Here is a 27,967-nt window from a genome sequence, read left to right as displayed (position 1 = left end):
GAAATCTAGTTTCTCAGCATTCTCAAAATTCTAGCACTCATAGTTGGTGATGGGGTGTTATTTGATGCAACTGTGCTCACCAGGTTTTCAAGTTCAGCAGCAGATAAGATCTGATGGGCAGGGAGGTAGAATAACTGATCTTTATGAGTCCATCCCCCTATTGCGGTATCCTGTCTGGCAATCTCTGAGGTTTGTGCGGTGTACCTGGAAATAGGGCAGTGAAGGAGGATAGGGATACTTTTGGCATACTGATCAATTGTGATGAGATTGAGCCCCATCATTAGGAGTGGCTCCGAAGTTTATGGCCTCCCTGGAAATTATGGGTGTAATACTTGTCCCTTTGCATGTGACAAGCACATTTGTTCTATTCTTTCGCTAATGGGATGAAGGAAATCTGAATAGGGAGGTTTGAAATAAAATAATCCAGTTGCTATGGTCAGATACCTAGTAGGGTTGAGATTTTCTGAGGCTTTTGTATCCTTGAGGGGAGGGAGATCTATTAAGTTGAGACCAATGGATGTGAATGGATTCTTAGTGCTCTGGGGAATTTCCCCGCCATTAGAGCTGTTATGCTGTTGAAGCCTTGGCTGGTCTGTGGAATGAGGAGATTAATGCATTTGCTCCCAAGTGTTCTCGCCTGTGGCACAGAGTACAGGCTTCTTGGTTCTCTGAGGAGCTTAGTGCCTTGGTAGACTAGAGCGTTGATGGAAGAAAACTCTGGCTGAACAGTTGTGAAGCTGCTGCTGGTCCAGTTTTGATGAATGAATTTCAGTTCAGTCTGAGGATCTGGACAAATTACTTGAGGGGTGGAGATGAGGTTATATACCCATGTTCATATTGGTTTATAAGAGCTACTAAAGGGAGACTGGCCAAGTAGGTGGTGGGGGTTATTAATGTCTCCTTGAAAGAGAGCTATGTTCTGGTTCCTTTAAAAGAGGCAGTGTTGAGAAATTTAAAGAAGTCTTCTTTGGTTTTCACCACCCTTGGTAATTATAGGCCAGATGTTAATCTCCTTTTGTTAAGAAGTATCTTTATGGCAATACAACTTTAGCCTTTCAAGGTGAAGCATGTTATCTGTATCCTCCTCAAGGCCTGATTTTAGCATGGAAACAGTTTTGATTACTGGAGAACTGGATAAAGAGAGTATCTCTGTTCTGTCTGCTGGACATTTTAGTGATTTTCAGTTCCATCAGCTGTGAAATCCTTCTGGACGCTTGGTTAATATATGGCTTGGGAGAACCATTTTGTGGTGGATGCAGTCATATTTGTACCCCAAAGTAATGCTGGTTGGGCTATTGATGGGCCCCTTAGCTGTTGGGTTCCCAAAGTCTCTCTTGTTCCCCATGCTTTTCAACATCAACATGAAGCCACTGGGGGAGGTCATTCAAAATTGTGGACTAGTGTCCAATTCAGATGCTTCTTTCCTTCTTAGTGGATGTCAAGAGAGCTGTGAAAGTCCTGAACTGTTGACTGGGCACAGTGAGGATCTGGATGTGGGCAATTAAACTGAGGCACTATCCAAACAAGGTTGAGGTCATGTTGAGTTATACAGCTTGGGGTGTATCCTGGATCCAGTGTTGCTCCTGGATGGCCAGGTGGCTGTGGTAGCCACTGTTGCAGAGAAATAAATATGGATGGGTGCTGTAAATGCCTTTATCTAATCTTCAGAGGGATAGTTATGTTAACTATTGCAGCAAAAGGCAAAAAAGGCTGGGTTCACACAACATGCTAACCCACTGTTTATATTGTTGGGCAGGGGAGAAACGTAAACGATGAGATCATAAGGAAATTAAATGTAGGAAGTCCTGACAGTGTCTGGGTTCAGACGTCACAATAACCCATGATGGTTAAATAAATCACAATGGCTTATTTAACCCATCATGGCTTATCGTGTCATCTGTTGGGATTTTTTTAAACCCACGATGGCTTATTTGTTAAAAATAACCCACTATGGGTCAAAATAACCCATGGGGGTTATTTGACCCACTGTGGCTTATTGTGTCATCTGGTGGGCACTGTGGGTTATTTTTGTCACCTATAGAGTTGTGCCGCAAGAGTGGTTTGGATTGCTATCGCTCTGCTCCTCACAGGCATTTTCTGTGTTAAAGGAAAAGCCTACACAGGCTATATCACTAGAGTCTATAGGGGAAATGTTCAACTAAGAACACCTTAAGTTTGCAGGATCGGGACCAAACTTCATATACAGCCTCCTCCAGTCTGGAGGCACTCCATGCACCATCCCTGTGTGATTACTCACAAAGAAATGAAAATCCTGGATGCACCAAAATGGGAAGTGGTAGCTATTAAACTTTGGAGGTTTGTAGGATTGAGACCAAACGTCATACACAGCTGAGGTGGTCTTTCATTAAAGCACTTTAGCAAAAAAGCTCTGTAGCATTTTGTACATCCCTTGCATTGTTTAGGGCGACCATATGAAAAGGAGGACAGGGCTCCTGTATCTTTAACAATCGCATAGGAAATGGAATTTCAGCAGGTGTCAATTGAAGTGGGTGAAATCCCCTCTTCATCACAACAGTTAAAACTACACTAGCTATAGTAGAGTGGCCAGATACAAAAGAGGGCAGGGCTTCTGCAGCTTTAACTGTTGTGATGAAGAGGGAATTTCACCAGGTGCTGCATGGATATATACCAATGACACCTGCTGAAATTCCCTTTTCTATGCAACTGTTAAAGATACAGGAGCCCTGTCCTCCTTTTCATATGATCACCCTAACACTGTTTAAATTTAAGTGTAAACTGTTGGCACACTGATATATTAGCATCCTGAAGAACTGTGCATTATGTGCTGATAACTATTCATCATTTCTGGAGAGTTCAACTCTCTTCTACTGAGGTTGTTGGAGCACCTTCAGATTTGCTGCCACTATCTATTTACTTCTATTTCACACTGAGACATTTATGTATTTCAATTACATATATTTATTCCTTGATATACTTGCTGGAATAATCACCTTAAAAATTAAAACTTTGAAACTGTCATGCTTGCCTAGTATATTTGCAATTTGCATCCATTCATTGTTACTAACAATGGAAAAATTAAGCATTTTCAGTTTTGGAAAATTTTCCATTTTAGATAATCATCTGCCCCACATCATTTATTTCTATGAGCTGCAAAGTGTATATCTGGTTAAATTTTCATAACTCTTATCTGAAATACTGTTCAACAGCTGTGGTGCCCAATGTTCTTATTTGGGAGTGAAAAATAGTCACTAAGCTTCTTAATTTGCTTGCCTTTTGTTATTTGTATTTATCGTCTGTATAAACTATAATTTTAAATGTGATATACCAAACACGATAATTTTATGAACAAACCAAGTTATATATAATATATTTTAGGAATTTTAGCAACATCTGAATCCTCGTAGAAAACTGGTGTCTAGCACCTTTATCCAGGAATTTATTGGCCTGGACTTTAGGGAAATCTGATATGAATGAAAAGCTATTGAGAGCTTATTTTGCAGGAAAGCCCTGTTACCAATTAGGAATGGTAACCATGCCCATCTAATTTTAGAATCTCAAGCTATTATTTGAAGAGTGGCATTTTATTCCTTTTTGTGAACAATTCCCTTTAACTAGTATCTTAAATTTTGTTCATTTTGAAAGGTTGTTTCTGGTGGTGATGTCAATCCATACCTGTGCCATAGAGTTTATTTTAGGTATTTATATGGAAGAAGTTAAAGGTTTTATAACTGAGGCAACATGCCCTAACAGTGACTTCTAATTGGCAATTTTATTTAAAACAGTGGTGGTGAGTTCCATAGACCCAAGCCTCATTTTTTTAAAAATAAGAAATATAGGTAGGATAACCTACGTGTTCTGTTGAATACAGTGGCAATGGCAGTTTCTTTTACATGTATGTTTTAGGACTACATTAATTGACTGCTGTAGTATGTAACCAGAACAACCTCAGAAACAGAGGACTCTATAGATCCAAACTGCCATTTTCTTTACATATATGATATGGTGACTCTAATTACATGTTGGGAAACTAAGCATGACTTAGAGCATCCCTAAATGTCTATCAGTAAAAGATACATCAGATCAATAATTTTAATAAGCTATAGAAGAAATAACTATGCTGAGAACCCTACAGAGGTAATTAAAAACAATTTCCCCCATTGCTTTATTGTTTCAAGACATTTTATATCTCTAGTCTTCATATATCCTTACCTGGCCTTTACTCCCCACAATTGATTTCTAAAAACAATGTGATAGGAAGAAGATTTTTTTTAAAATGGAAAGTCTTCTTCTTATCCCTTCATTTTTAGAAATCATTTTGGGGTGGGTGGGTAAAGGCCCAGTTGGAATATATGAATGCCGTATCATTTTATTCAACATCACAAACATTTAATTCATCATTCTAAATAAATAAATTCATAATCCAAAATGGTTCAGAAAACCCATACAAAAATAAGCTGAGCTATGTGTGCAAAACCAGCTCACTGTCTTAGTTCCTATGGCATCTGCAATGCAGGCCTGACTCTTGAGGCTGTAAATAATCATATTTTAAAATGTTTTATATCATTGACTATGTACAGTTGTATACTGGATGAATGAGACAGCTTTCTCACTTAAAGGGAGTTTCCTAGTTTTGAGGAGCTGTCATGGGAGGGAAACAAACCCTTTCTTGTCATACAGAAATGTGTATACTTGCCACGTATTCACATTACTTAATGCACTAAAGTGTTAAGCTTGGCCCAAGATGTTTCCAAGTGTCAGCTATTACTGAAGTTTAATTTCTGCTGAACTGCAAAGTAAGCTACTGGTTCTAAATGAGCTTCAAATCATTAATATATTCTTGGTGTGGTTGGGGGAAAAGGTATGAACTGAAATTAAACATATGGCAAGACACCACTGAATGGTTTGATTCTTTGCAACAGCATACCTATTAAATCTGGCTATATTATGAAATATGACTGTTGAGCATGTGGTTAATCTGAATTTGAAAAGTACTGTGACAGGATAAGATTGAGGATGCCTTGAAAATGCTTTAGGCACAATTGGAAAAATAATTAAAAGTACTTCTGATATTTCTGTAGCCAGAAATAATTTCACATGTGTAGAACATCAGGTTTGCCTAAAAGCCTGCTCAGATATTACTTGGGAGAAATTTCAACTCAAGAAGTTAGTACTATTATGCTCCCACTCCCCTATTTAGGGGACTGAAGAGAATAGGTTCTCATGGTGCTTTCTTTCTTACTTAGACAAACACTTAATCGAGAGGCAGTTGCGTGAATTCATATACGTAGCCTGGAACCAGTGGTGCTGACCTGGTAGTATAGGATAGTAAATTATGCATGCATTTGAGAAGATAAGTAATATTTAGCAAACGGGCCTTTGGTTGTACATAATTTCAGACCAATGGGGTGTGTGGGATGGGGAAACAAGATAAAGATTATCCTAGGATCTTTATAGCATGTTATGAATCTGATTGTTGTTTTTGATTTTTTAATAATACCGAGTTATTTTTTTATAAGCCATTCCAGTGTCAAGGAATGCAATTTATGGTTTACCTCTGTAAACTTCTTATTTATTTATTTATTTATTACATTTTTATACCACCCAATAGCCGAAGCTCTCTGGGCGGTTCACAAAAATTAAAAACATCATAAAACAACCAACAAGTTAAAAATACAAATACAAAATGCAATGTAAAAAGCACAACCAGGATAAAACCACGCAGCACAATTGATATAAGGTTAAAATACAGAGTTAAAACAGTATAATTTAAATTTGAGTTAAAATTAAGTGTTAAAATACTGAGTGAATAAAAAGGTCTTCAGCTGGCGACGAAAGGAGTACAGTGTAGGAGCCAGGCGGACCTCTCTGGGGAGCTCATTCCACAACCGGGGTGCCACAGCGGAGAAAGCCCTCCTCCTAGTAGCCACCTGCCTCACTTCCTTTGGCAGGGGCTCACGGAGAAGGGCCCCTGTAGATGATCTTAAGGTCCGGGTAGGTATATATGGGAGGAGGCGTTCCTTCAAATAACCTGGCCCCAAACCGTTTAGGGCTTTAAATGTCAATACCAGCACTTTGAATCGGGCCCGGACCTGGACTGGCAGCCAATGAAGTTGTAAAAGGACTGGCGTAATGTGATCTCGCCAGCCAGTCCCTGTTAGTAAACGGGCTGCCCTGTTTTGTACCAGCTGAAGCTTCCGGACCGTTTTCAAAGGCAGCCCCACATATAACGCATTGCAGTAATCCAAACGAGAGGTTATCAGAGCATGGATAACTGTAGCTAGGCTATCACTGTCCAGATAAGGGCGCAGTTGGTATATCAGCCTAAGCTGATAAAAGGTGCTCTTTGCCACTGAGTTCACCTGTGCCTCAAGTGACAGTTCTGGATCGAAGAGCACCCCCAAACTACGGACCTGATCCTTTAGGGAGAGTGCAACCCCGTCCAGGACAGGGCAAACATCACCTCGCCGGACAAATGAACCACCCGCTAACAGTACCTCCGTCTTGTCTGGATTGAGTCTCAGTTTGTTAGCCCTCATCCAGTCCATTACCGTGCCCAGGCACTGGTTCAGAACAGTCACTGCCTCACCTGGGTTTGATGAAAAGGAAAGGTAGAGCTGGGTCTCATCCGCATATTGATGACACCTCAGTCCACATCTCCAGATAACCTCCCCCAGCGGCTTCATGTATATGTTAAACAGCATAGGGGATAAAATAGAGCCCTGCGGAACCCCATGGCTTAGGAGCCACGGCACAGAGCAATAATCCCCCAGCACCACCTTCTGGAATCGGCCATCCAAGTAGGAGCGGAACCACTGCAATGCAGTACCTCCAACTCCCAGCTCAGACAACCTATCCAGAAGGATACCATGGTCGATGGTATCGAAGGCCGCTGAGAGGTCGAGGAGAACCAACAGGGTCGCACTCCCCCTGTCTCTCTCCCGATAGAGGTCATCCTGTGGGCGACCAAGGCAGTTTCCGTTCCAAAGCCAGGCCTGAAACCCGATTGAAATGGATCTAGATAATCCGTTTCATTCAAGAATGCCTGGAGTTGTCCTGCAACCACCCGCTCAAGCACCTTGCCCAGGAAAGGGACATTTGCCACCGGCCTGTAGTTGTTAACATCTTCCGGGTCCAGATTAGGCTTCTTCAGGAGTGGTCTAATTACCGCCTCTTTTAAAGAGGCCGGCACCACTCCCTCTCTCAAGGAGGCATTTACAACCTCCTGGACCCAGCCGGCGATCCCCTCCTTATTTGATGTAATGAGCCACGAGGGGCAAGGGGCAAGCACACAGGTGGTCGACCGGACTTGGCCAAGCACCTTGTCCACATCCTCAGGCCTCAATAACTGAAACTCATCCAATAAAACAGCCGGACGGTGCTCTGAATGCCTCTACTAGTGGTGCTGCATTAAGTGTGGTGTCCAATTCATGACGAATCTGAGCGACTTTATCTTCAAAGTGCCGTGCAAACTCGTCACAGCGTGCTACCGAGGGTTCAACTATCTCACACCCTGGCCCAGAGTGTAACAGGCCGCGAACCACCTGGAAAAGCTCCGCCGGACGACACTGAGAAGACGCAATGCTGGTGGAAAAGAACTGTCTCTTTGCCACCCTCACCGCCACAGAGTAGGCTCGATAGTGAGCTCTAACCCGTGTTCGATCAGACCCAGCACGAGTTTTCCTCCACCTGCGTTCTAGCTGTCTCCCCTCTTGCTTCATCGCCCTCAGCTCAGATGCATACCAAGGAGCTGACCGGGCTCTGCTCAGAGGGAGAGGACGCTTGGGCGCGATCGTGTCAACCGCCCGAGTCATCTCTGCATTCCACAGAGCGACCTGGGCTTCGACAGGAGCACCGGCCATATCAGCAGGAAAATCCCCCAGAGCCCTCTGGAATCCATCGGAGTCCATTAGCCTCTGGGGGCGGACCATTTTAATAGGCCCCCCACCCTTGCAGAGGGGAAAAGCCGCCGAGAGTCTAAACCTCAGTAGGAAGTGATCCGACCATGACAAGGGGGTAGATGTTAGTTCCCCCACTTCCAGATCACCATCCTCCTGTCCAGTCGAGAAAACCAGATCAAGCGTGTGTCCCTTTGCATGTGTTGGGCCGATGACATGTTGAGACAGCCCCATGGTTGTCATGGCAGCCATGAAGTCCTGAGCCGCTCCGAATACAGCAGCCTCGGCATGGAAGTTGAGATCCCCCAGAACCACCATCCTGGGGGTCCTCAACACCAGGTCCGAGACAACCTCCGTCAGCTCAGGCAGGGAGACTGTTGGGCAGCGGGGTGGACGGTACACCAGCAGAATCCCTAATCTGTCTCGAGTACCCAACACACAGTACAAACACTCCAGACCAGCACTCGACTGAACAGGAAGCCTAGAGAGGGAGATTGTATTCCTATAGACCACGGCAACTCCCCCTCCCCGGCCCTCGAGTCTGTGCTGGTGCTGCACCGAGTACCCAGGAGGGCAGAGCTGGGTGAGCTTCTGGGTCCAAAATGAGCAGGGGCCTCAATTGGCACCTGTGTATACCTCTATTATGTCTCTTCTTACTCACCTTTTTTCCAGGCTAAACAATCTCAGCTGTTTTAACCTTCCCTTATAGGGGAATTGCTTCAGCCCCTTGATAATTTGAGTTGCACTTTTCTGCACAATTTTAGAGAAGCTTTTGGGCTGTATTCTATTGGTGTGTGGGCCAAGGTAAAAGAAGTAGGACCACAAATGCAAATAAATAAATACTAGCATGTTGTAGCTTAAAGCTCTTACTGCTAGTAAGTAAGCTTTAGGAGATATTTCAGCCTTTTAGCATGGAGAAAATGAAGCACAAAAGCCGGGGGAACCACTACATTATTGGTGGTTGGTGGGAAAGGGGATGGTTCCAGGTGAAGGGGGCGTGGTTATCTGGGGACCCAGGAGAGCTGGATTGGGACCTGAGGGTATCCATCCCTGATGGATGGGTAGCTACAAGAAAAACAAAAGTAAACTTCAGTCGAAGTTTGTAATATGTTTATCAAGTAGGTGTTATTGATGACCTAAGTAAGTTTGGTTAGTTTTCGTTATTTGAATTGGGATGTTCAGGAGCTAAGCAAGGTCAGGTTCTAATAAACTGCTGTACTGTAGTCTTCTACAAGAGTAGAAACACTCTTGTTAACTCTTAATTATTGTCATTAAATTTAAATGGAAAGATGGGGTGGCTACTGTGTACAGGGGAAATGCTCATTCACTGACAGTTATGACCTTTGATTTTGTCTTGAGGCTGCAATGCCATTTTAACATCAAAGATACTAGCTTTGTGCCATTCTAATTTTGATACTTTATTAATAAGAGAACATTAGCTCTTCCTACTTACAAGTTTAAAAACAAGGGGTTTCTCAGAGAGTTGCAACCTATATTGCAACCTGAGAGCTGATCCACACATGTTGGCCGTAATATTATTAATTTAACTGCACTTTACATCAAGCCATGCATGTGTGTTTCTGCATATTATTCATTCTCTCGTGGAGCACAGTTTTGAGAGTGCTCTGTGTGTGTGTGTGTGTGTGTGTGTGTGAGTGAATGTGGAAGCTCCTGCATGTAGGAAACTAACAATCTAGAGAGAAATTTAATGGAGACGTTTTACTCGTTCCAGTCTACTACATGTAAGGAATGACTTTCTTACATGGGGAACATTGAAAAATATGATTACTCACCACCGCCTGTAGTCTTAAGTGGTCTACACAGAGATGTAAAATTTCTGGAAATTTTGAGGCCATGGAGAAAGACTTCCCTCCCCGGGAAAACTCAGAATTTTTGGAAAATATTAAAATTCGCAAGACTTACTTTTTGTAGTGCTCTTTACAGATTTTAAGATAGCCTTCCAGGAACTGGAAGGTTCAAGGGGGTTATCATATAGAAGATTGGTACAAAGAAATATGGGATATTGCTATTAACGATAAATTAACATGTAACATGAGAGTGAGAAGAGGAATGATAAAAATGAATGATTTTGAAGTAATATGGAAACAGATTTTGGACTTTGTATTAAAGGGGAGAGGGAAAACACCTCCAGAGGAATTGATGAGGTTTTGGAAATCAGAATAAGATCCCTGGGTTGAGGGAGCACGTTAATGTTAATCAATGATTAGATTAAACAGAATTAAGTTAAAAATATATGTTAATTTGTTTAGTATGTATTATGGGGTATTATTTTATATTGTATTGTTTGTATTGTTTGGAAAAATAAAATTAAAATAAAAGATAGCCTTCCTCAATCTGGTGCCTTCCAGATATTTTGGAGTTCCAACTCCCATCAGCTTCAGGTAGCATGGCCAATGATAAGAAATGATGGATACTGTAGTCCAAAACATCCAGAGGTTGGGGAGGGCTGCTTTAGGAACATGATAATGTCTTTCTTTTCTTAAAGTTATTTTATGTAAAATATATTATAAAATTACTATATTTTAAAACTGTTGAAAGTAAACTCAGTAAATTTGTAATTATTGATTGAATAGATTAGAACTACATTAAATGATTGCTACAGCATCAGAAACAGGTCTTTGTTGAACAAAACCCCAATTTTGTGGGGGACAAAAGTCCCAACTTCAAGTATAACCTGATGGGATCTGAGCTGGCGGTTACAGACCAAGAAAGAGATCTTGGGAGTTGTGGTGGACAGTTTGATGAAAATGTCAACCCATAAATAAGACAACCCATAAATAAGACAAACTCAGTGTTAGGCATTATTATAAAAGGAATTGAGAATAAAACTGCCAGTATCATACTGCCTTTATACAAATCTATGGTGCAACCACACTTAGAATACTAGTTGCTGTATCTAAACAAAGATATTGTAGAGCTGGAAAATATGCAGAAAAGGGCAACTAAAATGATCAAGGGACTGGAGCATCTCCTCTATGAGGGAAGGTTGCAGTAGTTGGGATTGTTTAGCTTGGAAAAATGCTGGTTAGTGGGAAATTCAGGACTGATAAAAAGAAGTACTTCTCAACACAGCACATAGTTAAACTACAGAATTCATTACCACAAGACATGGTGATGGCCACCAATTTGGATGGCTTTAAAGCGGGGGTTAGATAAATTCCTGGAGAAGAAGGCTATCAATGGCTACTAGTCCTGATGGCTATGTGCTACCTCCAGCATCAGAGGCAGTAAGTCTATATACACCAGTTGCTGTGGAACATGGGGGAGAGAATGCTGTTGTACTGTGTCCTGCTTGTGGTTCTCTGGTCGACAGCTGGTTGGCCACTGTGTGAACAGAGTGCTGGAGTAGTCTGATCCAGCATGGGTCTTCTTATGTTCTTAAAACCCCAAACTGTCAAGAGTGCACATCTACTGTCAGGAATGCATAATGTTACCCTGTCGGGTTGAAAATCCAGTGTCATAATTTGAGGTATGATAATTTTATATGATAAGCCAGCAACTAATAAGTTAGTTATTAGCTTAGGATAGTAGTTGAGATAGATAATGTGGTCTTTACTCCGTGGAGGGCCAGATTTGGTCAATGGCCTGAAGTTCCCTACTGCTGTCTTAAGGCAAATTAGGAAAAAAGCACCCCAGTTTGGTATTGCCTCGAAAGAAAACAGTCAATCTTGCAGATTCTATTCCATGTCAACTGAAGAATGGCTAGGAAAGTATATTAATCCCTGTGGAAGCACATCTTGCAGTTCAACTGGAAATACAGGTTAGTGATTCTTAAGGCTTGATAATGACACAAAGTCCATATCCTTAAATGCTAATCAAGCAAGGAACTTAAACTGCACCATTATATCAGAATTATTTTGTGTTCCCATAGCTCCCACAATAATGCTAACGTAGTATATGGCGAAAGTATCAAGAGTTAAGTTTCATTAATTTTTGTTCTGTGGTGGCAATGCACCCTTTCTTTGTTCTGAAAAGGTATAAAACCTCTTTACATGCCTGGAAAGAATGCAGGTTATAAACAGTGGCCCTGTTCAGACAACATGCTAAACCATGCTGCTTAACCACAAAATGGTTAATAGAATGCATTAAGGTTAATGTATTCCGTTAACCATTTTGTGGTTAAGCAGCATGGTTTAGCGTGTTGTCTGAACAGGGCCACTGAAATGAATCACCACTCTCTACTGCTTTTTATTTATTTATTTATTTATTTGTTTATTTATATAGCACCATCAGTGTACATGGTGCTGTACAGAGTAAAACAATAAAATAGCAAAACCCTGCCGCATAGGCTTACATTCTAATAAAATCATAATAAAATAATAAGAAGGGGAAGAGAATGCACCAAACAGGCACAGGGTAGAGTAAAACTAACAGTATAAAAGTCAGAACAAAATCAAGTTTTAAAAGTTTTAGAAAAAAGAAAAGTTTTTAGCTGAGCTTTAAAAGCTGTGATTGAACTTGTAGTTCTCAAATGTTCTGGAAGAGCATTCCAGGCGTAAGGGGCAGCAGAAGAAAATGGATGAAGCCGAGCAAGAGAAGTAGAGACCCTTGGGCAGGTGAGAAACATGGCATTAGAGGAGCGAAGAGCACGAGCGGGGCAATAGTGTGAGATGAGAGAGGAAAGATAGGAAGGAGCTAGACAGTGAAAAGCTTTGTAGGTCAACAGGAGAAGTTTATATTGGATTCATACACGGGTCAAATTACATTATGGGTGGTGGTTTAACTTGTGGCGCTTACCTGATTTGATGCTGAGTTTTAAGGTTGTCAATTATTTAACATAAAGGTTATTCGCGTAGCTAGTGTACAAATTAAATTAAATTTAAAAACAGTTTAGTTTGAACCCCTGGGAAAAAAAGTAGGTGTCATTAGTAGCCAACACAGTTTTATAAATAAGATATACTTTCAAAGGCAGAAAGTAACTAGTGAGTATAAATAAGATAAAGGCAGAAGGTCAAAGATACTGTTTTTAGTAAGACTATTTGTGTAATAAGATGGGATCTGGAGAAACAAGTGGAGCCTGCCATAAAATGTTGCAATGTGGTTCTAGCCATTTTATTCTCCTTCAGTTTCCATTTTTTCCTAACAGTGAGCATTTCATGCCCCCTGAGCATACTCCGTTCTCATTGCATTGTTCATGTCTTTGTCCCCCTCTTAAGTTCCCCCCCCTAAAGGTTTTGTTACTCCCATAAACCTCAGGGTTCCTTTATGCATGCTGATATCTCTCTCTGCATGGGTGATGCTGCTTTGACTACATAAGAACCAAGTTCTGATAATTGAGATTGCTATTACTGTAACTGAACAAATGTGGGTAGAGAGGACTGCCATCACATTGATTTGGGGTGGGGGAGACTGCATTCCAGTACTAATTGATGCACTACTGTGGACTTATAGTATGAAATGAAATTCTTCAGGAATCTGTCCAGGTCTGTGTATTATTGGTTCTGTAACTTGGGAGTAAAGAAAATAGACAATACTTACACATAAAACAAGTGGTATAGCAAATGCACTCTGGACAATAGGATTTGATTTAACTTGACTGTGATAAAGTATAGCGTTAGGATGAAAACATTCAGAATAGGAGAAAAGTTCAATGCCTTGGTGCAAACCAGGTCACTGAATTGATTAAAAAGAAATATGACAAACATCTAAAACTTAAATCAGATGATACAGGGTTGTGTAAGACTTTCTTCTCTACCCACCCTCTTGCAATCTGATATGGGTATGGCCGGTGATAACTTGTGTATATTTCAAGGATTTTTTAACTAGAAATTTACCATTACCTTGCAGCCGGTTCCTACAGTGTGTACATGGAAGTCCTATTGAGTTCATTGGGGTTGACTCCCAAGAAAGGCCTTGCTTTTAAAATGAAAGCAGTAGCATGGCCATAGCATTTCCTGCCCAGAAAATTGGATTTTACTCCTACCATATCAAATGGCAATTTTTAATTCTCTTAAGTATCTAGTTGATCAATGTGTACGTGACAGGATGTTTTCAGTGGTTGATATATTCTGGCTAGCATTTGACTGGCATAGGCCTCTGAAGTTAATGAGACTGTACTCATCCTCAGAGCAAAATATATTGTTGCAATAAATAGCATAATATATGCATATAACAACATTGATGCAAACAACTTGATCAGTTATGCTTGAGGGGAGGTTCCTTTCCCAAAGCATGCTTGCTGGCCTTGTTCAGCATGGCTACTTAAGAAAATAGATTGTGAATGTGACAAATGATGCTAGTTCTTCCAACAGCTCATGGCCTCAAATAATACTGGTTTGAATTGCAAAAATACAGAACACTAATATATTTATAATTAAATATATTAATTTTATTTATAATTTTTATAAAATATAATTAAGTATATTTTATAATATATTTAGCACAGTCTATATTTTAGACTATGCTAAAGAAAACTTCTTTAGTATCCAAGCCATCTGTAAATTAAAACTGACCTAGTGCCATGAGGATCTGATGGATTAACCATATGCCACAAAACAGTCAATGTATTCAAGTGGTCTCTCAGATCCATTGTCCATGCAATCACCATACTGTTCCTTGCAGATGGACAGATTTCCAAAAAGTGGCCGTAGTTAAGGAACACTATCCTTTCTTGCCCTGTGCATCTTTAGTAATTTAACATACAATTCTGAAGGGCCATATTCTGTGTTATGTTTTGAAGTGGCTGCCCTTAAATCTACAAGTCAGACTAAATTAGATCCCAGGTAGTTGATTCGCCAAGAAGCATAAAAAAAATCCTAAACACAAAAGTGTTCTTCTGATAAAGAGGCTTTCCCTGGAATGGTGGGAGACGGGAAAACAATACATCAAGCTAAAATTCTGTCCATTATGGCTCTGATCAAGCTGTGAGCATATGGTTACCGATTCTTAGCTAGAAACCTTCTAATGTCTTTAGGTAACTTGGCAGACTGCCATCAGTACAATGCCAGAGTTAAGGAACTGAGCTTCTGTGTTTTCTTTTCTAAAGCTGGTTTGCCTTTGTCTCTATACCAATAAAATTTTCTTTTTGCTGAGGAGGAGTGATATTAGGTGAGATTTAACACCTCCCTCCGATTTTACACCTCTATGACCCTGTTCAGACGACACACTAAGCCATGGCAGTTAAGCATTTTGAGCTAAACATTATGGCTTAACGTGTTGTGTGAACCATTCCTAACCATGGTGGCTACATAACCACGGATTCAACACACTCACTAACCATTTGCTGCAAAAGGGTTAGCAGCCTAACCATGGCTTAGCATGTGGTTTGAACAGGCCCATTATATTCCAGAATCTTCAACCTTAAGTTAGAATCATCAGCCCTGAAAGGGCTGCTCAAGTGAGCAGGTTTGTGAAGAAGCCCTTGCCCTACACAATGAAAAAAAATGCAAACATTAGACATCAAACCACACATGTGACATCAGTGTTGGCCTTTTTAACAATATGGGAAGAACAAAATGCAAACGTGACATCTAAGGACTTAATTGAGTTCATGCTGATGGCTGCTGAAGGCTCATAGCCCAAAGTTGGAAAAAGATAGGACTGCTAACATTGAAATCATGGTATATGGAATTATGGCAAATAGCCATGTCACATTCAACATTTTCCCATCAAGCATGAAAATCACAGTTCAGTTCTAGGTACGTCTACTCTGGAGTATGCCCCAGTGCAACAGCTTTGAGGCATACAAACCCCTGCTCCTTAAAGGACTGGTTTAAGTACTTTGATCTTTAAATACATTTACCAGAGAATTTAAAGTTTAAATGCCTTTAAATCCTTTCTTATCTCCAATCATTGGCAAAAGCGGGGTTTCCCTGCACTGTGCTGAAGAAGGGCCGTTTTTCTTCAGTATTAAGCAGAGAAATCCCAACTCTCATCTCCAATCAGTGACTGATTGGAGTTATCCTACACATTGCTGGATGAAGGAGGAGCAAGGTCTGTAGAAGAAGCTTTCAGGACAGAGCAGGATCATTTAAAAATTAGGTAAATTCATTGTACCAGGGTGGGTTGGTTTAAATTAAGGCCAAGAAAAATGACTAAATCACCATGAAATGGGCAATAATTCCTTAAAAGTGAACCATCACAACAGCGGCTTTGCAGAAATAAGGGTACAGTATGATAGTGTAGAACATCTTTTGTGAAGACAATGTTGTAGGGAGTTTGTAGGAAGTTTGTTTAGGAGCACTTTAAAGTAAGAAATAAATGCTCGTGGGCTTAAGTGCATTTTTTAAAGTGTAGTTGGTAGGAATGTGTTGGGTGATATATTTTCCAGACAAGAGGGATCTTCGCTAAAAGCATTGAAGGCACCTAGCTTTAGTCTAACGCTTGCTGGTCAGTTGCTTAATAGGATGCTGGGGCTTGTGCCAGGCCCCCTAATTCTAAAACTCTGAAAATTGATAGATCTCTGAAAACTCGTTTGACATATCTTTTGTCCAGAATGTGAGAAATTGATTATGTAAGTAGTTTCAGCTGTCCTTGACAGTAGTTGCTTACATGGTTGCACAAAGAAGAAATGGTCTGGTTTCCATTAGTAGTTATAACTTGTGGCTCTGAGCAGAAGTCTCTTATAGTAGTCACTGAGAATAAATCACTGGGATTAATCATGCATCGCTACAGCCATATTACATCTCAACCTGGTGCCCTTCAGATATTGTGGACTTCAACTCCCATCAGCGCCACCCAGCATGGTCAATGGTCAGGAATTCTGGGTGTTATAGTATGAAACATCTGGAGGGCATGAGGTTTATTTATTTATTTATTTATTTATTGCATTTATATACTGCCCCACAGCCGAAGCTCTCTGGGTGGTTCACAAAAGCTAAAAACAATAAACATTTGAAAAAGTATGCAAAATTTAAAAACCATCAGAGACATAAAAACAACAGTATAAAAACAGCATCCATTTAAAACAACAGTTCTGAGGTCCATTAAAAAACAAACTTAGTGTTGTTCAATGCCGTTAAATGCCTGGGAGAAGAGAAAAGTCTTGACCTGACGCCTGAAAGATAACAATGTTGGCGCCAGGCGAGCCTCATCCGGGAGATCATTCCACAGTCGGGGGAATGCTGTTAAACCTGCTGTGGAACAATTCATACTTTAAAATGGTAAAATCTCTAGCTCAGAGTGGGAAGGTTGTGGCCCTGCAGATGCCATTGGACTGCAATTTGCATAATACCTCTCCAGTATAGCCAGTGGTGAAGGATGATGGGAATTGCAGTAAAACATAACGTGGAAAGCCACAAATTGCTACCCCTGCTCTAGCATATCACCCTTGCTTTATTGACCTATGCACTGCTGTCTGGGTTTTCTCCCCAAAATCTTGTGACAGGAATGTGCTAGGAAAAACAAGTTTTATTTTCTGTTAACCTTTCGCAGGGTTTTGGGCAGATGGAAAACTGTTTCCCTTATCTCAAAAATGTCAAAAGTACTTCATACAATGAAAAAACCAAAGGCATAAAGATTAAGCAATTGCCTGTAAGTGCTCATATAACTAGAAATTGGAGGCAGGTGTGTTTGGGGGAGAAACTAACTCATCTACTGTGCTACAAGTGAAAAGTGTCATTAGGTGCCCTACTTTGTGGAAGCTATCTTGCCAATGTCACCCACCAAGTTGCGGGTGAGTAAGGCAGTATCTGGCCAAATGTGAGGTAGTATAAGCTTTGATGTAGCATATGAGCAAAACAAGTAATAAAGTGGTATTAAAGAGTTGTATTCTTATATGGAATTCAGTGCTACAAGCTAAGGTGATTCCCCCGCCACTTTGGTCAAGAATGGTCTATTGGCCAAGATAGCTAAATGAAACCTCCATGTATAGAAACGGCATGTATACTTCTGCACACCAGATGCTGGGGACACAACGGTGGAGAGAACGTTGCCTTTTTAGCCTTCTTGAAATGTTAGTAGAGGAGTGAGATGGGTTTTCCAGAAAATATTGAATTGGAGAAATTCCCAGAGTTGTAAATTGTTAGGGATTTCACTTAGAATATTTGACTTATTAGTAGATGAAAAAAGTACAGTATGTTAACTACACATGCTGTATTAATATCTTAAAAGGCTTAAAATTCAATTACTTGGTTGAAGGGGAATTATGAAGTGAAGGTTAAAAGTTATATACAAACAAATTCAAATCTTTACTTGAGAATGGATTTTCTTAGAAATACATATTTTAAGACATGAGAAAACTTGATAGCATACACTTCCCTCATGTTTAAACTTGAAAAATGTTAAACTTCTTGTTTGTTAATAAAATAGGTTGTATCTAACTGTAGAAAGTTGCTGGGTTCTCAGTGCCATCACTCTTGCTGGAGGTCAGGGCTGCAAGTGTTGATACTCACAGGGTACACTCGTTTGAATCTTAAAACCCACACCCTGTTATCTGTGATTTGCCTGTTATCTCATTGCCTTGGCAGCAGTGGTCCACAGGTCAAGGGAGTATGGGACCCCATGGAAGTCCAAGAGTACCTGGAGAAAAATACTCTGGGGCCCGCAGAAAAGGAACTTTTCTTAGCACCACTAACCAATCTTAGCACCACTCCTGCAATCAGTCCGGGGAAGTAACCACTTGCCTGTTCCGCTCCAGCACGTGAAGAGGCTCCCTCCCTTGACCAAAAATTTAACTGTTAAGACCTCAGTGCCTTGATATGAAATGCATATACCTTTAAACAAAAGTGGACCAAATATCCAAATAGGTATCCATTTGAAGGTGGTGTCTAAATGCTACCTGTTCAAATATTGAAAGTGTTGTAAGGTCCTCAATTCATTGCATGGTAGGAAGTGACTGTTTATCCTTCTAACATTGTAATATCAGTCTTTTAGCTGTCAAAAGGGTGCAAAGAATCCATTTATGTTGACCATTTGTTAATTTCCATGAAACAGTAAATAATTTAAAAGAGCAGGAACATCAGTGAAAATTAAAGACTGTTCCAGTACAAAATTTATCTAGAAAGACGCAACTACTGGACATTGTCAATATATATGTTTAAAAGAAGCATTAGTTGTACTGCACCACCAGCAATTAGCTGAATTAGAAAGTCCCTTATTAAAGAGACATTGCAGTGTCCTGCTATCTCAGATGCAGGAACTAGGAGTACATCTCATACATATCCGGCATAACGTTATGGAAGCAAAATACTATATTATCTTTGAAGTTCCTTACATCAGTTTGTTTGAAATATAATGGGCTGAAAGGGGATTACAGATGGCTGAATATGAAACATTATACTAGCAGGGAATACTGCAGCATGTTTGTAACTACCGTATTTCTTCGATTCTAAGATGCCATCGATTCTAAGACGCAGTCCATTTTTAGAGCTGTTAATTTAGGGAAAAAGTGCATCTTAGAATCGAAGAAATACGGTAGTTTTAAGCTGTACATGGCCAGTGGTTAAAGAAAGCAAGTAAAATAAAATAAAAATCCCTGATTTGACAAATCTATGGTGTACTAGGAGAAAGAATCCTGGCATGCTGCCTCAGTGATGGAAAATTGTGTGACATGCATGTAGTTTAACTGCACTTTTAAATTTATTTTATAGCCATCTAGTACTAGCAGATAACCCTTTTTTTAAAATTTACAGCATTTTTCTAACAAATATTCCTGCTGCTGAGAACCCAATGTCCTATGGGTAGCATGTGATCTGTCAATCTAAATATTAATATTTATGCAAGTGTGAGTCATGTTTTTGGTGTATAGTTTTCTAAACTGCTGCCAAATGTATATAGATGAATAAAAATACAGGGTTTGGAAGCTGCAGCTAGTGCAGAATGCAGCAGCTAGGGTACTCACGGGGACACTGTGATATGTGGATGTGGATGTATATACCTTTAAGAGGCCTGCAGCTGCTAGTTTGCAGGTCCTCATTGAAGGCCTGGGCGGTGCCTCTGTTTCAGCCACTTGGTGGTGTGGGCCTTGCTACAGGGTTTTGGAGTGTCACTGTTCTAGGCGGTGCCTGATAGCTACCAAGCTGCATACAAGGTTATGCTGTTATTCTACAAAGCCCTAAACAGCTTGGGACCAGCATACCTAGCAGACCGCCTTCCTTTATATACACCTGGATGACAGCTACGATCGTCAGAGGAGGTCCTACTGGCCATTCCAAAAAGGAACGGAATGCCGCCATGAGGAATCCTGGTGTCGGGCCTTCTCTGTGGTGGGACCCACCCTCTGGAAAACCCTCCCTCGTGCGGTTCGGGAGGCAGAAAGCATCTTTTAAACGCCTCCTGAAAACATACCTTTTTACACAGGCTTTCCCTGGTTTTAACTTAGCTGGTTTTATATTGATTTTTATTTTTTTTTAATGTTTTAAAATTTATCTATACTTGTTTTATGGTTTTTAATTGTGCACTGCCCAGAGAGCTTCGGCTAAAGAGCAGTATAAAGTTGCAATAAATAAATATTATCAATGAGATCATTGTCTTATAAATGTTGAGTGCTAATGGCTATTGAGCAACGGGCCATTTGCCCTAAATTCTGTGAGTTTAAAATTTTTAACAATAGTTTGAATGACTGACCTAGTTATGATCTGTCAGTAATTGTTTCCAAACTGAGGCTCAGATCTGATAGCAGTAGTCCTGTCTAAATCTACATCATGTATAGAGCAGCGTGGATCTGATGTATAGGAGGCACATAGTATTTTGTTCCCCCTTTGCTGCAAAAGTTAGGCACCTCTTTCTCTTTAAACGTGGTTTAAACAAATGGCCCTGCTACCATCATATAATAGTTCTAACCTGAGTGCAAAGGATTCCCTTACTTGAAAACCAAACTCTGCATCCCTCATGAGTTACTAAAACTAAACATATGTGATACCACATATGAATCTGCCCATTTGTTAAGATAATTCTCGGCTCTAGGATGTCCCCACCATTTGAAACTAAGCGTACCCCATTTAGGGAATACACTCTCCAGGCATATTTGCTTGATCCTGCTAAATCCTATCTTCCAGGCTCCAGGTTAGAGTCTTATTTTCCCAAGCATTTCATGGTTAATTGGTTTGTTGCTCTACAATTGCTGCTTCTCTAATTCAGATTTTATAGATTGTTTTTAAATCTTCATTTTGTAATGTCTGTTATGATTGTATTTGTTCGTTGCTTTGGATGCTGAGAAGTGGAAAGGCAAGATAAAAATATAAGTAAATGCATAATTTGCCAATTCCTTCATATCTATCTATGCAGCAATTTGGAAAATTATACACCCAGAACATAAATAAATAGTACTAAGGGAAGAGGTGAAATGTACTTTTCAGAATATGGATATATTGGTAGACACATGTTCAATATTAATTAGAAATGACTTAAAAGCTTAGAAGCTGCAGAAAATTGCATGCCTAATGTTTGCATGAGCTGCTGCAAACTTGTTAAGACTTGTCATATGATACTCATTTACATATGTTGTCATAAAGTAGATGGCTTAAGGAAAAACTACTTGAGTTAATTGTTTGCTAATGGTGTGTGTTTTATCTGAATAAATAAAAGTAATTTTAAAGAGTACTGTTGATGATCATAATAGCATGGTGTTAACAAAAACTGGTATCCGTTACAACATGGGGAATAAGGAGCCCTCCCATGTAACATTACAAACATCGTGCATTGGCAGAAGGAGTAGCTGCATTCAGGTGACCCCCCCAAACCATGATTTGGGGTTTGGAGGATTGGGAATCTGTAGCAATAGCAACCTTCCAACTCATGTTCCCCCTTTCCTTCCCCCTTTCCTAGTTTGCTCTCAAATCTGGTCTAAAAGCAAATGATGGTTACTGCAACTTGGAAGCAGAAGATTCTAATCTCACATGGGGGAAAAGACACTGGCCCTGTTCAGATGACACTTCAGAATTTCTGGTTAACGTAACCATGGCCAGCTGTGCTAACGCGAACCACATGCAAAATGGGTGCAGACGGCACTTTTAACCCTTTTGTGGTTAAGTTTGCCTTACCCACAAAAGGGTTAAGTGTGGCACCTGAGTTCTCCATGGGCCAAAATAGTAGAGCTTAAAGTATAGAGCAGCTGAAATTGCTGTGTGCATGTAGAATGAGGGGGTGAGCTTGTCGTGGCCGCCATTTTGAATGGATTTTCGGGGCCGGACGCAGCACAGGAGCGCTCCTCTGCCCAAATGAGTACTTTTTAAAAAAACAACTTGCGCCCTCCCCCCCCAGCCCACCCCCGATAGGCACTTAAAAAAACAACAACCCACGCCCTTCCCCCAGCCTACCCCCGATGGGCACGGAGCCAGCAGCATAGAGCAGCCGCGTCAATTTTGGCCGCTGTATACTTTGGGCTCTATTATTTTGGCCCTTTAACCACAAACGTGTCAGACGACACTTTTAGCCATGGTTAGTGCCACTAACCACGTTGCAGAACGTGGTTACTAAGCCTAACCACAGTGTGGTTAACGGAGCAAAATTTTAGCCAAAACGTGTGTCAGACGATACGCTAAACCGTGGCTAAGGATTCCCTTAACCACTTTGTGGTTAAGCAGAATGGTTTAGCGTGTCGTCTGAACCGGGCCAGCATGTGAGCCCAAGGTTTATGACTCCTAATTCCCACAATGACATCACTGACTTGTCATTGCATCTGAATTTAACCAATGTCACTATTGTGCCATGCAACACAATGGGGAAAAAAATCTACCCATGTTGTTCTCTGGCAGGGTAGTTGCCTCCTTTTTCCAATTCTCATCAGTTCCACTAGCTCTGGGATTAGAGTTCATCTATGTGAAAATAATCATTTTGTTGTTGTTTATTCGTTCAATCGCTTCCGACTCTTCGTGACTTCATGGACCAGCCCACGCCAGAGCTTTCTGTCGGCTGTCACCACCCCTAGCTCCCCCAAGGTCAAGTCTGTCACCTCCAGAATATCATCCATCCATCTTGCCCTTGGTCGGCCCCTCTTCCTTTTGCCTTCCACTTTCCCTAGCATCAGCCTCTTCTCCAGGGTATCCTGTCTTCTCATTATGTGGCCAAAGGACTTCAGTTTTGCCTTTAATACCATTCCCTCAAGTGAGCAGTCTGGCTTTATTTCCTGGAGTATGGACTGGTTTGATCTTCTTGCGGTCCAAGGCACTCTCAGAATTTTCCTCCAGCACCACAGTTCAAAAGCTTCTATCTTCCTTCGCTCAGCTTTCCTTATGGTCCAGCTCTCGCAGCCATAGGTTACTACGGGGAATACCATTGCTTTAACTATGCGGACCTTTGTTGTCAGTGTGGTGTCTCTGCTCTTAACTATTTTATCAAGATTTGTCATTGCTCTCCTCCCAAGAAGTAAACGTCTTCTGATTTCCTGGCTGCAGTCAGCGTCTGCAGTAATCTTTGCGCCCAGAAATACAAAGTCTGTCACTGCCTCCACGTTTTCTCCCTCTATTTGCCAGTTATCAATCAAGCTGGTTGCCATAATCTTGGTTTTTTTGAGGTTTAACTGCAACCCAGCTTTTGCACTTTCTTCTTTCACCTTTGTCATAAGGCTCCTCAGCTCCTCCTCGCTTTCAGCCATCAAAGTGGTGTCATCTGCATATCTGAGATTGTTAATGTTTCTTCCTGCAATTTTAACTCCAGCCTTGGATTCGTCAAGCTCAGCACGTCGCATGATGTGTTCTGCATACAAGTTGAATAGGTAAGGTGAGAGTATACAACCCTGCTGTACTCCTTTCCCAATCTTAAACCAGTCCGTTGTTCCGTGGTCTGTTCTTACCGTTGCTACTTGTTCGTTTTACAGATTCCTCAGGATGCAGACAAGATGACTTGGTATCCCCATACCACCAAGAACTTGCCACAGTTTGTTATGATCCACATAGTCAAAGGCTTTAGAATAGTCAATAAAACAGAAATAGATGTTTTTCTGGAGCTCCCTGGCTTTCTCCATTATCCAGTGGATATTGGCAATTTGGTCTCTAGTTCCTCTGCCTTTTCTAAACCCAGCTTGTACATCTGGCAATTCTCGCTCCATGAATTGTTGGAGTCTACCTTGCAGGATCTTGAGCATTAACTTGCTGGCATGTGAAATAAGTGCCACTGTCTGATAGTTGGAACATTCTTTAGTGTTTCCCTTTTTTGGTATGGGGATATAAATTGATTTTTTCCAGTCTGATGGCCATTCTTGTGTTTTCCAAATTTGCTGGCATATGGCATCCATCACCTTGACAGCATCATCTTGCAATAGTTTAAACAGTTCAGCTGGGATACCGTCGTCTCCTGCTGCCTTGTTATTAGCAATGCTTCTTAAGGCCCATTCAACCTCACTCTTCAGGATGTCTGGCTCTAACTCACTGACCACACCGTCTGAGCTTTCCCCGATATTATTATCCTTCCTATACAGGTCTTCCGTATATTCTTGCCACCTTTTCTTGATCTCTTCTGTTTCTGTTAGGTCCTTGCCATCTTTGTTTTTGATCATACCCATTTTTGCCTGGAATTTACCTCCGATATTTCTAATTTTCTGGAAGAGGTCTCTTGTCCTTCCTATTCTATTGTCTTCTTCCACTTCCGCACATTGCTTGTTTAAAAATAATTCCTTATCTCTTCTGGCTAACCTCTGGAATTCTGCATTTAATTGGGCATATCTCCCCCTATCACTGTTGCCTTTTGCTTTCCTCCTTTCTTGGGCTACTTCCAGTGTCTCAGCAGACAGCCATCTTGCCTTCTTGGTTTTCTTTTTCTTTGGGACGTTTTTTGTTGCCACCTCTTGGACAATGTTGCAAACTTCTGTCCATAGTTCTTCCGGGACCCTGTCTACTAAATCTAGTCCCTTAAATCTATTCTTCACTTCCACTGCATATTCATTAGGAATATTAGTGAGCTCATATCTAACTGATCTGTGGGTCTTCCTTATTCTCTTTAGTTTTATTCTAAATTGTGCAATAAGAAGTTCGTGATCTGAACTACAGTCATCTCCAGGTCTTGTTTTTACTGTCTGTATAGATGTCCGCCACTTTTGGCTGCAAATGATGTAGTCAATCTGATTTCGGTGTCGGCCATCTGGTGAAGTACATGTATAAAGCCGTCTTTTAGGTTGTTGGAAGAGAGTGTTTGTTATGCACAGTGAGTTGTCCTGGCAGAATTCTATCAGCCTATGTCCCGCTTCATTTTGTTCTCCTAGACCATGCTTACCTGTAATTCCAGATGTCATTTGACTGCCCACCTTAGCGTTCCAGTCTCCTGTAACGAAAATAACATCTCTTTTTGGTGTATTATCCAGTAGATGCTGCAGATCCTCATAGAACTGATCTATTTCTACTTCTTCAGCATCTGTGGTTGGGGCATATATTTGGATCACTGTGATGTTAAATGGCTTACCCTGAATTCGAATTGAGATCATTCTATCATTTTTTGGATTGTATCCAAGCACTGCTTTAGCCACTTTATTATTAATTATGAAGGCTACTCCATTTCTTCTGTGATCCTCTTGTCCACAGTAGTAGATCTGGTGGTGATCTGATGTGAAGTGGCCCATTTCAGTTCACTGACACCCAATATATCTATATTTATTCTTTACATCTCACCAATAACCACATCCAATTTGCCCTGGCTTATAGATCTTACATTCCAGGTTCCTATGGTGTGTTGATCTTTAGAACATCGGATTCGTCGTTCACCACCAGCACCGTCGGCCGCTAGCCGTCCTTTCGGCTTTGAGCTAGCTGCGTCATCACGTCTGGGGCTAGTTGAACTTATCCTCTGTTCCTCCCCAGTAGCATTTTGACCATCTTCCGATGGTATACCGACATATCTCTGGTTGTACTGATCCATTTAGTTTTCATGGCAAGAATACTGGGGTGGTTTGCCATTACCTTCCCCAGGGATCGTATTTAGTCTGACCTCTCTACCATGACCTTCCTGTCTTGGGTATCCCTTCACGGTTTAGCTCATGGCATCCTTGAGGTGCTCAAGCTCCAGCACCACGACAAGGTAACGATCTCCTTTGCTGGAGGAAAATAACCATAGTTGAGGATAAACCAGCAAACGGTTGATGTTGCTCTCAGTTTTTCTGTTGACATAGTTTCCTATCCTTGCACCCCTTGCATCTGTTGAATGCTAACAACTGCTAGACAGCAGGAGCTATTTGCCCTAATTTCCGTGAGTCTTCAACAGATTTTGACTGTAGGCTAAATGAATGACCCAGTTATGCTCACTTAATAATTGCTTGAAAATCAAGCCTCAACTGCACACAGTGATGATAGTTCCATTTTTTAAAAAAACTGAATCTTCCCCATTCATATTAAAACAGTAGATAGGTCTCACCACCCCCTTTTTTTAAAAGAGCAACTGTGACAAGCAGATGGTGGGGGCTGTACCCTTTCATGTCCTATAGTTTATCTCCTCACAATCAAACATTTTGTTATCAGACCTTTGAAGCTTGACTTCTGCAATGCGCTGTACATAGGGCTACCTTTGTACCTAGTTCAGAAATTTCAACTAGTTCAAAATATGGCAGCCAGGTTGGTCTGCCATATTGCACCAACATTAAAATCACTCCACTGGCTGCCAATTAGTTTCTGTGCGAAGTATAAAGTGTTGGTCGTTATCTTTAAAGCCCTACATGGTTTGGGTCCAGGTTACCTGCGAGATTGCCTTCCTCTGCTTTGGTCCAGAGGGAGAGGCAGGTAAAAAAGCGTCAAGACTCTATGAACTATTCACTATTGATTTCACTTTTTTCTCCCCTATCCCCTTTCTTTTCCATCCACACTCTTTGTTCAGATCCATTGCATCTCCCCAAATTCTCTACTCATTGACCTTTTCTATCTTTGCTGAGAGAGAAAAAAAGAGCATGCACTTCTGTACACCACCTGCAGTGCAGAATAGGACAGAACAGGTTATCTCCCGTCTCCATAAACTGCTGTTAACATATTCATAGAACATACCGTATTTCTTCGATTGTAAGACGCCATCGATTGTAAGACGCACACTAATTTCAGTACCACCAACAGAAAAAAAGCTTTGATTCTAAGAAATAATAAACGCACCCGCGATTCTGTTTTTAGAGATGTTTATATGGGGAAAAAAGTGTGTCTTAGAATCGAAGAAATACGGTAATTAGAAGGTGTATAATTAGTACTCATGATGACAATTTTGACGTAGGCTCTTATTTTACTAATTGTTTCGAGAAAATTTTGAAATCTAAATTTAAAAAATCCTTTTTAACCCACCCACCCCCAATCAAACCATTGATTTTTGTCAACTCTGGATAGTACAGAGGTCTTTTTGTGTGTTAAATATATTTGCTGCTGGATTTTTGAGACTAGTTGTAGTTCAAATCTATGAACTATGAACCAGCTGCTTAGGGAGTAGGTGTTGGGAAGTGGGATATAAAGTAAACACAACTCCTTTAGGGGTGTGTGTGTGTGTGTGTGTGTGTGTGTGTGTGTGTGTGTATGTATGTATGTGTGGATGGATGGATGGATGAATGAATGAATGTATCATAAGGTCATGATAGCTTTCACAGCAAAAGTTGAAATTTGCCCAAGCTGGTTGTATCCTTATGATTTTTTTTGCTATTTGTTAATTTTAGTTTCAAAGATTTAGTGTTTGGGAAAGGCAGCTTAATGCAGAAACTCTAGTACATAAGTATTGAAAACAAGTTGGAGGGGGGGAAATCTGTGTGCTGCAGTATGAAAGAATGACCTTATCTTGATCTACAAGGATTATAGCAGCCAACAGGAAATGACAAAATGTGCTGTAAGAATTCTGTTTGTAGAACACTGGAGGTCATGTGCAGTTGTTTTGGGAGAGGACAGGTACCAGCACAGATCTACAGAGTTATGGAACTGCATGTGACACTTTGAAGAATGTGAGATGCTAAAGGTATGCATGAGAAGATTAATTGCTTACAGAAAGCCACGTTTAGGATGATGGATAAAATACAAATTGGTGCTAGCCTGACTGGAAGAAATTTGGCAAAACCTCTAATGGAGAAGGCTAACAGGGAAAGAACTACAGTATGTGTATATACCTTATTAGTACTTTGTGGATTGACTTACTGTAGTTATTGTATGCTTATGTTTTTATTTCGATATGCTTTAAAATTCAGTTATTGCCTGTGTCTTGCTCTTTTAGAAGCAGCCTTGTTGCTGTTTCATGTTTAGCCACATCATGTT

The 27,967-nt window shown here is 40.8% G+C and overlaps 1 protein-coding gene across 3 annotated transcripts in view; it reads left to right on the top strand.

The window, feature by feature from the left end:
• PACSIN2 (protein kinase C and casein kinase substrate in neurons 2) overlaps nt 1–27,967 on the top strand; it is a 77,885-nt gene that overhangs the window by 3,576 nt on the left and 46,342 nt on the right. The window contains exon 1 of one of the 3 annotated variants that reach the window (XM_063134327.1): nt 27,608–27,674. The exons of the other annotated variants lie outside the window; for them this stretch is intronic. The gene's annotated coding sequence lies outside the window, so the exon portion shown is untranslated. Of the gene's footprint in view, nt 1–27,607; nt 27,675–27,967 lie in introns of those variants that run through there. 3 annotated transcript variants of the gene reach the window in all.

The sequence above is a fragment of the Elgaria multicarinata genome, chromosome 9 (genome assembly GCF_023053635.1).
Source record: "Elgaria multicarinata webbii isolate HBS135686 ecotype San Diego chromosome 9, rElgMul1.1.pri, whole genome shotgun sequence".
In the NCBI taxonomy this organism is placed as follows: Eukaryota; Metazoa; Chordata; class Lepidosauria; order Squamata; family Anguidae; genus Elgaria; species Elgaria multicarinata.
This window is presented reverse-complemented; position numbering and strand designations above follow the sequence as displayed.